Source organism: Arachis hypogaea, chromosome 4, assembly GCF_003086295.3.
Source record: "Arachis hypogaea cultivar Tifrunner chromosome 4, arahy.Tifrunner.gnm2.J5K5, whole genome shotgun sequence".
Taxonomy (NCBI): domain Eukaryota; kingdom Viridiplantae; phylum Streptophyta; class Magnoliopsida; order Fabales; family Fabaceae; genus Arachis; species Arachis hypogaea.
In genome coordinates, this window is record NC_092039.1 from 113,546,453 (window position 1) to 113,557,043 (window position 10,591).

The following is a 10,591-nucleotide window of genomic DNA, read 5'->3' on the forward strand; positions in this document are numbered from 1 at the left end:
TTACGTGCATCAAAATTTTTCACTTATCATTGAAAAAAATGGCAAAATTCGCATAATCATAAATATGTAGATGAAAGTAAATTGATTTGGTTACAAAACGAAATTAAAATACACTTCATAAAATTTCAAATAAGGTGCTCGAAAATCATAAAGATATGAAAGATTTGAAAATAATTAAATAGCAAATGAAATTAATAAAGTAACATGAAAAGAAGTAAAGAGTTAGACTTTGCAAGCAAAATAAATTACAGAATCATAAAGAATAAGAAAAGAATGGAGAAAGATCTACAAAAGAAAAGAATCAAAAGAAACTTACAAAAATTAATTTTAGGTAGAGTAAAAAAATTTTTGAAATGTGGGTAGAAGTGGTAAACGAGCCTAAATTTGTTGGGTCAGTTCGTGTAATTTGTTAAAAAAATGGGTGTTGAGCTAGAAAATTGAGACTGTCACGTATCAAAAACCTGCGTAACACATACCGCTTAAACTGTGGGTTTTGGCGTAGCGGGGCGGAATTTTCTGACGGGCTCGATATTTTTTGGCCAAGGATATTTTTTGCAATTTTTTTGGTTCAAAATCCAATTTCTTCCAAAAAAAAAACATGGTTTATAATTATATTTATTATATATTTATAATTATAAAGATTTTAAAGTTTGTAAATTTAGAAATTATAATTTTTTTATATTTTTAAAAATTATAAATTTATTAAAATGGTTATGAAATTACATATATTAATTAATATTTAATAGAAAAAAGAGAGATAATTTGTCGAATTTAGCCTGCCAACCTACTATTAGACAGGACGAAATAAAATTTTAGGATCACTTCATTAAGTGAAGTGAGCCAGATCAGTCCACCACAAAACAGATTTTTGACGAGAGATAGAACAAATTTTTTCGATTACCACCCCTAGATGTGGGTATGTGATTATTTCCTGTGTTAAGTCTAGTTTGATTTTGGGTTTTATAAATGATGACAAACATTGTTTTAGGTGGAAAGCCCAATATTGTTTAATGTGTGCTTTACTGTGGCAGGCCCATTAAATAGTTTTTCAGCCCAAGTCTAGCAAGCTTCAGCCATGTAAAGAACTAATACTCCTCATAGCACTGTTCAGCAAGAAAATGGCTATGTGCTTGCAAAGAGAAAAAGAGCAGCTGTCTACATCATGAGCAAAATAGGACAGCTGGAAGAAAAAGGGTGAAACAACACACCAAGGACAGCTAGTACACTCTCACCTCTCCAAGGACAAATAGTAAAGCAAATTTTAGCAATAAGAAAGTAAAACACAAACTTGCCAAGCAGCAGAGGTAGTGGGTGAAGCTCCTCGTATGGCAGAGATCATGGAGCAGGAAGAAAAAGGAGAGCATGCCAAGGAAGAAAATAAAACCAAGGACCACAGAGGTGGTGGACGAGCTCCTCCAGCAGCAGGAGTAGTGGAGCAGGATAAAGAAGGACAGCTTGCTAGTTGTGCCAGCTCCAACGGGCAGCAAGGACAAGCAAAAGGATGAAGCTACAATAAAGCCAAGATGAAGATATATAGCAAGCTTCACTCCAATATTTGAAGTCAAGAAAGAGGGAGCACATACTGAGAGCACCATCTCTAACACAGAACTGAAATCTCTTTCTTCTACTCAAGCTTAATTCTGATCTTAGTGTTATGGCTGCCTTGCGTTATTTTTTGTTTTGATAAAAGGCAATTATGTGAGGTTCAAAAGCTAAGAGAGAAAAGGCAAGAGTGATGCAAAATAGCCACTGTTTTTCTGATGTAATTTGGGTGTATGAACTAGGATTAGTTCCCCTTGCCAAGTTGGGTTAGCACTTGGTGAGAATTGAATATGTGTAGATTCCCCTTCCAAGTTGGGTTAGCACTTTGGGGTAGCTAAGCTTTGGTGAAGAAAGCTTGGGGTAGATACTAGATGAATTAGGGAGTAATTCAATAGTATTGGTGTATGTAATCTGAGGATTATAGTGAAAATTCCACCATGGTTTGTGGTGGAAACTGGATGTAGGATTCATGGTACTGAGAATCCGAACCAGGATACATGCTGGCCCCTTTCTCCTCTTCTCTGCTCCTTTTATGCTCTACGCATGAGACAAAATGAAATAATCTCCTGTAACTTAAGCTTCCACTGCAACAGAGTTTGAAACTCTAAATTTTAAACTAACTTGATTCAACTCCCCTTCTCAAGTTAAACTAGAACCATCAATTGGTATTAGAGCGCAGTTGACCCATACTATTAATTTAGGAAGAGCACCAATGGAAACTCTCGCTTGTGACTGTATCACTGAAGCAGGACTCTTCGCTCATTGGTGTGGGTGAACCGGTAGAGACAATTGCCCGCTGGCCTGATATGTGCCATTGATGGGTGACATAATGGAGTGGCTATGATAAGCATCAATTGGATACCTAAGGTTAGTTGAAGAACATGCAGGTTTGTCTTGCATCCAAGAAGAAAATGTACATGTGGTATCTTGATAGTGGATGTTCAAGGCATATGACCGGAAGGGATACTTTCTTCATTAAACTCAACAAGTATAATGGAGGATTTGTCACTTTTGGAGATAATGGTAAAGGTAAAATAATTGCCATTGGTAAGGTTGGCAAAGATTTTTCAACTTGCATTGATAGTGTCTTCTTAGTTGATGGGTTAAAGTATAATCTATTGAGCATAAGTTAATTGTGTGACCTTGGAAATGCTGTAACCTTTAAGAAATCTGATTGTAGAGTCGTAAATGAGAAAACAGGGGCTATTTTATTTGTTGTTAAAAGAAGTGACAATGTTTACGGTATCACTCTAAATGATCTAAAAGTTTAAAATGTAACTTGTTTCTCTTCAATGGAATCTGAAAAATGGATGTGGCATAAGAGGTTAGGACATGCTAGCATGTTCCAAATCTCTAAGCTTGTAAAGAGAGGCTTAGTTAGAGGTCTTCCTAATATAAAATTTGATAAGGACATCATTTGTGATGCTTGTCAAATGGGTAAACAAATTAAAACCTCTTTCAAACCCAAGGAAGATGTCTCTACTAAGAAATCATTGGAGTTGTTACATCTTGATCTGTTTAGACCAACTAGGACTCAAAGTCTTGGAGGAAAGAGTTATGGCATGGTAATTGTGGATGACTATACTAGATTCGACTGGGTGTTCTTTCTTGCTCATAAACATGAGGCTTTTTCTGTTTTTGAGAAATTCAGCAAAAAGATTCAAAATGAAAAATGTTTAAAAATTATTTCAATTAGAAGTGATCATGGTAAAGAATTTGAAAATCAATTTTTTGAATCTTTTTGTGATAAACAAGGCATATCACATAACTTTTCTTGTCCAAGAACACCTCAACAAAATGGTATTGTGGAAAGAAGAAATAAAAGTTCACAAGAAATGGCTAGAGTTATGTTATGTGAATATGAAATCTCCAAGTTCTTATGGGCTGAAGCAGTGAAACAGCTTGCTATGTTTTAAATAGAACCATCATTAGGAAGTTTTTGAAGAAAACTCCATATGAACTTTGGAAAGGGCATCCTCCCAATCTTAGTTATTTTCATGTGTTTGGCTGCAAGTGTTTCTCTGAATATCAAAGAAAATTTAGAAAAATTTGATCCTAAAACACATGAAGGGATTTTTCTTGGTTATTCCACAAATAGCAAGGCCTATAGAGTTTATAACAAGAACTCCAAAACTGTTGAGGAAACCATGCATGTCACATTCTATGAATCTAACTCTGTTCCTAGTATTTGCATTGATGATAGTCCATGTTTTGAAGTTGAAGTACCAAAGAACAGTCAACCAGTTCCACAAAATCCAAGTTCTTATGAAGCTGCACCTGTCAGCAGTGAAAATTCCAATTCTACAGGAGACAATTTGGAATTATCTCCTGTCGCAGCTGAAAACACTGATGCAGAAGCCATTGTTAATCAAGAGGAACCTGAATCTTCAACTCAAATCAAAAGGCCCAGGGAATGGAAATTTCTGAAAAATTATCCTGAGAAATTTATAATTGGTGATCCCTCCAAAAGCATTTTAACAAGGTCATCCTTGAAAAGAGCTGAATCCAACAACTTAGCTCTTTTGTCAAATATTGAACCTCAAAACATCCAAGAAGCTCTTGCTGATCCCTCTTGGGTATTAGCTATGGAGGAGGAATTACAGCAGTTTGAGAAAAATCAAGTCTGGTCATTGGTGCCTTATCCAAATGGAAAGAAAGTCACTAGCACTAAATGGATTTTCAAAAACAAACTGGGTGAAGATGGATCCATAGTCCAAAACAAAGCTAGATTGGTTGCTCAAGGATATGATCAAGAGGAAGGGATTGACTTCAATGAATCCTTTGCGCCTGTAGCTAGAATGGAAGCCATCAGATTGCTACTTGCTTATGCAGTTCATTGTGGCTTCAAGCTATTCCAAATGGACGTAAAGTGTGCTTTTCTCAATTGTATAATAGATAGAGAGGTTTATGTAGCTCAACCACCTGGGTTTGAAAACAAATCTTTTCCTAACCATGTTTTCAAACTAGCTAAAGCCTTATATGGTTTGAGACAAGCTCCTAGAGCTTGGTATGAAAGGCTTAGCTCATTTTTGTTGAAAAACAATTTTCAAATAGGAGCCACTGACACCACTTTATTTATTAGGAACTATCATGATCATTTTATTCTTGTGCAAGTTTATGTTGATGATATTATATTTGGTTCGGCTAATGAGGATTTGTGTGCAGATTTTGCTAAGCTTATGACCAATGAATTTGATATGAGCATGATAGGAGAGCTCAATTTCTTCCTAGGCTTGCAAATCAAGCAAACTGCAGAAGGCATATTCATCCATCAAGAAAAATATGCAAAGGAACTTGTTAAGAAGTTTGGGATGGACTGTGTTAAGCCAATGGGAACCCCCATGCATCTTAACATCAAGCTTGATAAGGATGAACATGGTAGAGTTGTTGATGAACAGAGGGATGATTGGATCTTTAATGTATCTAACCTCTTCAAGGCCTGATATCATTCAAAGTGTTGGGGTTTGCTCAAGGTTTCAATCAAAGCCTAAAGAGTCCCACCTCTCAGCTGTCAAGAGGATCATTCGATATGTGCTTGGTACCACTGATTATGGTTTATGGTTTCCTAAAACTGACTCATTTCAATTAGTGAGTTTCTGTGATGCAGATTTTGCTGGAGACAGGATTGATAGAAGAAGCACAAGTGGCATGTGCTGCTTTCTTGGCAAATCTCTCATTGTATGGTCCGGCAAGAAGTAGGCTACAGTGGCACTGTCAACAGCCGAAGCTGAGTATATTGCAGCCTCCTCTTGTTGCTCTCAATTATTATGGCTGAAAACTCAACTAGCTGGCTATAAACTAAATGTCTCTAATATTCCATTATTTTGTGATAACATGAGTGCTATTAATATTTCCAAAAATCCTGTTTTGCACTCCAGAACAAAGCACATTGAAGTCCGATTTCATTCTATAAAAGAACATGTGCAAAATGAAAATTTAGATATTTAGTTTGTTAATTCTGAAGGTCAGCTAGTAGATATTTTCACCAAACCATTGGTAGAGGAGAGGTTCTGCATGTTACGGACTGAACTGAGCATTCTTGGCTTCTTGCTTCATCTTTGTTTTCTTAATGTTTCTGATAATGAGATTTTTTGTGTTTTGTCTCATAAATCGCGGTGAGATTTTTTGGCAGATGATGAGTAACTTCATTAATTCACTGTGAACCTACTGGATTCAAATCTGACCATTATGATTGATGGACGTCAAGTGCTGAAGCAGTCTTTGGAACCATGGGCTTTTCCTTATTGAAATCTTTGGGATTTTTTCAATTTTTGGGGATTTGAAAATTTTTTTAAGTCTTTATGAAAAGTGGGATTTCAATTTTTTTTGGGCTTATATTTAAATTTTTGAGACAACTAGACTTACCTCATTTTTTGTCAGTCTCAAATTTTTTTTGGGCATTTGCACTTTGTTTAATTGGGCTTCACTTCATTTGCATCCTTACATTAATTTCAACTTTGTTTGCCTTTTATCCTTATTTCAAATGTACGAAGGTTACAGCTGTAACTTTCAAAACGTTTTCAAAGTTTGGATTTTTATCTTTTCAAGGTGCAACCTTTACACTTCTCTAAAGCTTATAATAACTTCCCACTGCATGCATCCATTCACACCACACTCTCGACTCTCCACTCTTTCATCTTCTCCAAACTAGTGCTTCTATAAATATGGCTCGAAAGAAGAGAGCTGCCCGCAGAGGCTCCCACAGTGGCACCCACCGTTCTGATCACACACACTCTTCTCCCTCACTATCCCCTACTCATTCTTCACCTCCTTCACCACCAAATCCTTCTTCTGACATGGCCCGCACTAGGACCACTACTCGCTGCCCTGGCGTTGCTCCTCACCCTACACTTCCTCCTCCTCTACCAAACACCTCTCAGCCTACTTCTTCCAAACCCAGCTCTTCCAGAGGAAAGAGGCCTCTTCACGAAGACGAAGAGGCTCGCTCGACTCAAACTCGCCACACTCGCGGTATAGTCATTGACTTCCATCTTCATTCTGTTTCTGAACCCAAGCTGTCGAACCCCATTGCTTACAAGTCTTTTTATGCTGATTTTCCTGATGAGTCGTTTGATCGTCGCCGTTTTCAATCTCTCATGAACTACCTATTTTTCTGCAAAGATGTTTACAAGCGTACTCTCTGTCCTTCTAAGCTTGTCAATCTAGACAAACTCCGTAGGAAAGGTCTGAACTTTACCCCATTATTTGCATGTCAAGGTTGGACACCCATAGTGTCCATCAAAGAGAAAATTTACCCTGATTTGGTAAAACAGTTCTATAGCAACATGTCCTACAAAGAAGGGAGAATCGCCTCTTTTGTTAAAGACAAAGTGATCATTCTTGACAAATATCACCTAGGCAGAGCCTTAGACTACCAGGACCGAGGACTTGATGTCTACACCTCTGGTAAGTGGGACGACACACTCAATGTCTCTTACTTTGATGCCCTAAGCACTGTCTGCATCAATATCCCTCTCCTTGAAGGTAACACTCCTACTCATAAATCTCTTGGTCCAGTCCGTGCCCAGTTGCATCGGATTGTGAATCACATCATCTTACCTCAGAGCGGCTCTTTTCAACACGTATCATTTTGTGACACACTGGTTTTGTATGCACTGCTTTCAAAAATTCCCATCTCTTTTGCTTACTTACTTGTAAGGCATATGTATGCTTGTGTCAGTACCAAAAATGCGTTACCATATGGCATGCTTCTTACAAAAATTTTTCAATATTACATTAATTTTGGGGCTGAAATTATAAAAGATTGTAACTCATATATCAAAGGAGATGGTGCAATAAAGAAAACAGCTCCCAGGTGTCACCAAACGTATGACAGCACTGATGTTCCCTTTGTTGATGAGGATCCTCTGATCCCCCCTTCCACCTCCACTACAATCAAGGGCATGACCCATATTCTGAAGAATGTGCTTGAAGAATTCATCAATCTGACGACCTTCTTCTCCATCATGGTGCTAAGCACAAAAGGAACCAAGTTTTGGACGAAAATGCTCTCAAGAAAACCAAGGAAAGGATTCGCATTCTGAGATATTTTGTGGAAAATGTCGAGGTTGGCCTCACAACATCTGACAATGAGGGGGAAGACGATGGAACCTCTGATGAATCCAATTCTGATGCCTAGCTCATTTTATCTCATCTGTGATTATGAATTAGTTTACTTTTGAACTTGTTTGTTTATTTTGGATGACTGTAAAGACCTTAACTACTCTGCTACTTACACTATATGCACCAGCCACTAACAAATTTTGTGCAGGTTATTTTTTCCTTTCCTCCCTTGATGACAAAAGGGGGAGAAAAGAAAATAAATGTTAGTTTTGGCTTAGGGATTAATAGTAATAGTTAAGAACAATGTTTTGTGGTGCTATGATTTGCCCTGTGATGTGGTTAGTGTTAATTGCTCTGTGCTTTCATTACTGTGATATACTGCTCGAAAATATTGGTCTTGGCTGTTTTTAAGTTTTTCCCAGGTTAAGATAAAAGCCATGATCAAGGGGGAGTAATGCTAGAATTGAGGGGGAGCAACTCACAATCCAAAGGTCATCAAAGGGAAGTGTTCTTAACTCATTCAAATTACTTTATTATTTATTTTCCTATTTTATCATGTTTGTCATCAAGGGAGAGATTATTAAGTCTAGTTTGATTTTGAGTTTTATAAATGATGACAAACATTGTTTTGGATGGAAAGCCCAATATTGTTTAATGTATGCTTTATTGTGGCAGGCCCATTAAATAGTTTTTCAGCCCAAGTCTAGCAAGCTTCAACCATGTAAAGAACTAATACTTCTCATAGCACCGTTCAACAAGAAAATGGCTATGTGTTTGCAAAGAGAAAAAAGGGCAGCTGTCTACATCATGAGCAAAATAGGACAGCTGGAAGAAAAAGGGTGAAACAACACACCAAGGACAGCTAGTACACTCTCACCTCTCCAAGGACAAACAGTAAAGCAAATTTCAGTAATGGGAAAGTAAAACACAAACTTGCCAAGAAGTAGAGGTAGTGGGTAAAGCTCCTCGTATGGCAGAGATCATGGAGCAGGAAGAAAAAGGAGAGCATGCCAAGGAAGAAAACAAAACCAAGGACCACAGAGGTGGTGGACGAACTCCTCCAACACCAGGAGTAGTGGAGCAGGATGAAGAAGGACAGCTTGCTAGCTGTGCCAGCTCCAACGGGCAGCAAGGACAAGCAAAAGGATGAAGCTACAATGAAGCCAAGATGAAGATATATAGCAAGCTTCACTCCAACATTTGAAGTCAAGAAAGAGGGAGCACATACTGAGAGCACCATCTCTAACACAGAGCTGAAATCTCTTTCTTCTACTCAAGCTTAATTCTGATCTTAGTGTTACGGCTGTCTTGCGTTATTTTCTGTTTTGATAAAAGACAATTATGTGAGGTTCAAAAGCCAAGAGAGAAAAGGTAAGAGTGATGCAAAATAGCCACTGTTTTTCTGATGTAATTTGGGTATATGAACTAGGATTAGTTCCCCTTGCCAAGTTGGGTTAGCACTTGGTAAGAATTGAATCTGTGTAGATTCCCCTTCTAAGTTGGATTAGCACTTTGGGGTAGCTAAACTTTGGTGAAGAAAGCTTGGGGTAGATACTAGATGAATTAGGGAGTAATTCAATAGTATTGGTGTATGTAATCTGAGGATTATAGTGAAAATTCTACCATGGTTTGTGGTGGAGACTGGATGTAGGATTCATAGCACTGAGAAACCGAACCAGGATACATGCTGGCCCCTTTCTCCTCTTCTGTGCTCCTTTTATGCTCTGCGCATGAGACAAAATGAAATAATCTCCTGCAACTTAAGCTTCCACTGCAACAGAGTTTGAAACTCTAAATTTTAAACTAACTTGATTCAACTCCCCTCCCCTTCTCAAGTTCAACTAGAACCATCATCCTGAAACTCATATTTACAGACATCTCTAGCTAGTCAATCTCTTCTTGACAAATTTTTTTGACAATTACCAAAACAAATAATTGTTTGCGCTAAACTCGTCTGACCTCCTATCCTCGACCACCTTTCCATTCAAAACTTCCCTAAATGTCAATTCGATAGTATCCTCTTTGACTATATCTAAGTCACCACTCAGACCTTGTTGCAATGTCGATCGACTAACAACTTTCTTGCCGTGTCGATCGAGTAACAATATTTTCTATTATATGTGGTTGAGGAGGGACGTACGAAAACTAATATATTTATTTTCATGAAAGTTAATAATTAAGAACGGTTAAATGATAATTTAATTAAATTTATTAAATTATTATACAATTTTCAATATCAATTTTATGTGAAGATAATTGCATTTTAGATTTTCACGTAGTTGAGTTAATTATTGCTTATTAAAACATTTGTGGTCGAAAATCATATCAAACTATATCTTAACTTAAGTAACTATTATTTTTTAAAAATTAAATTTAAAGGAATATTTTAGAATTAAAATTAACTAAGAGAATATTTTATATATTTTAAAATCATAATTTTTATTTATAATATATAGTTAAACAAAATTAAATTTAAAAATCCTTTAAAAAATTAATTAAAAAGACATTCTTTTTCGCAAAATAAATCAAAAATATTTTTCGTAAGAAATTAGAAAGAATATTATAGTTATTTTGTAAAATTAATCAAAAATAGTTTAGTCATTTAATTATTAATAATAAAATATTTTAATATAAAAACTATATAATTATATTTTTTAAAATAAATAAAATAAAAAATACTATCCGCATACCAAACACTTTTCACACCTATATTAAAATACAGTTATTACAAATTAAAATAATTATGTATTTAACTTATTTTTTAATTAACAAAACAAAGAAAACTTATGTGTAGTTGTTAAAAAAATGCTAGTATCAAAATAGTATTTATTAAAAAGATTATAAATACATAGCGAGACTGAATAAAATTAAATATTAATACAAATAGCTAGTATAATTCATATATTACTTTTTTAATTAACCATACACCTAATATTTTAAAGAATTTAATTTTAATACATGTAAATATAAAATATTTTTATATTTA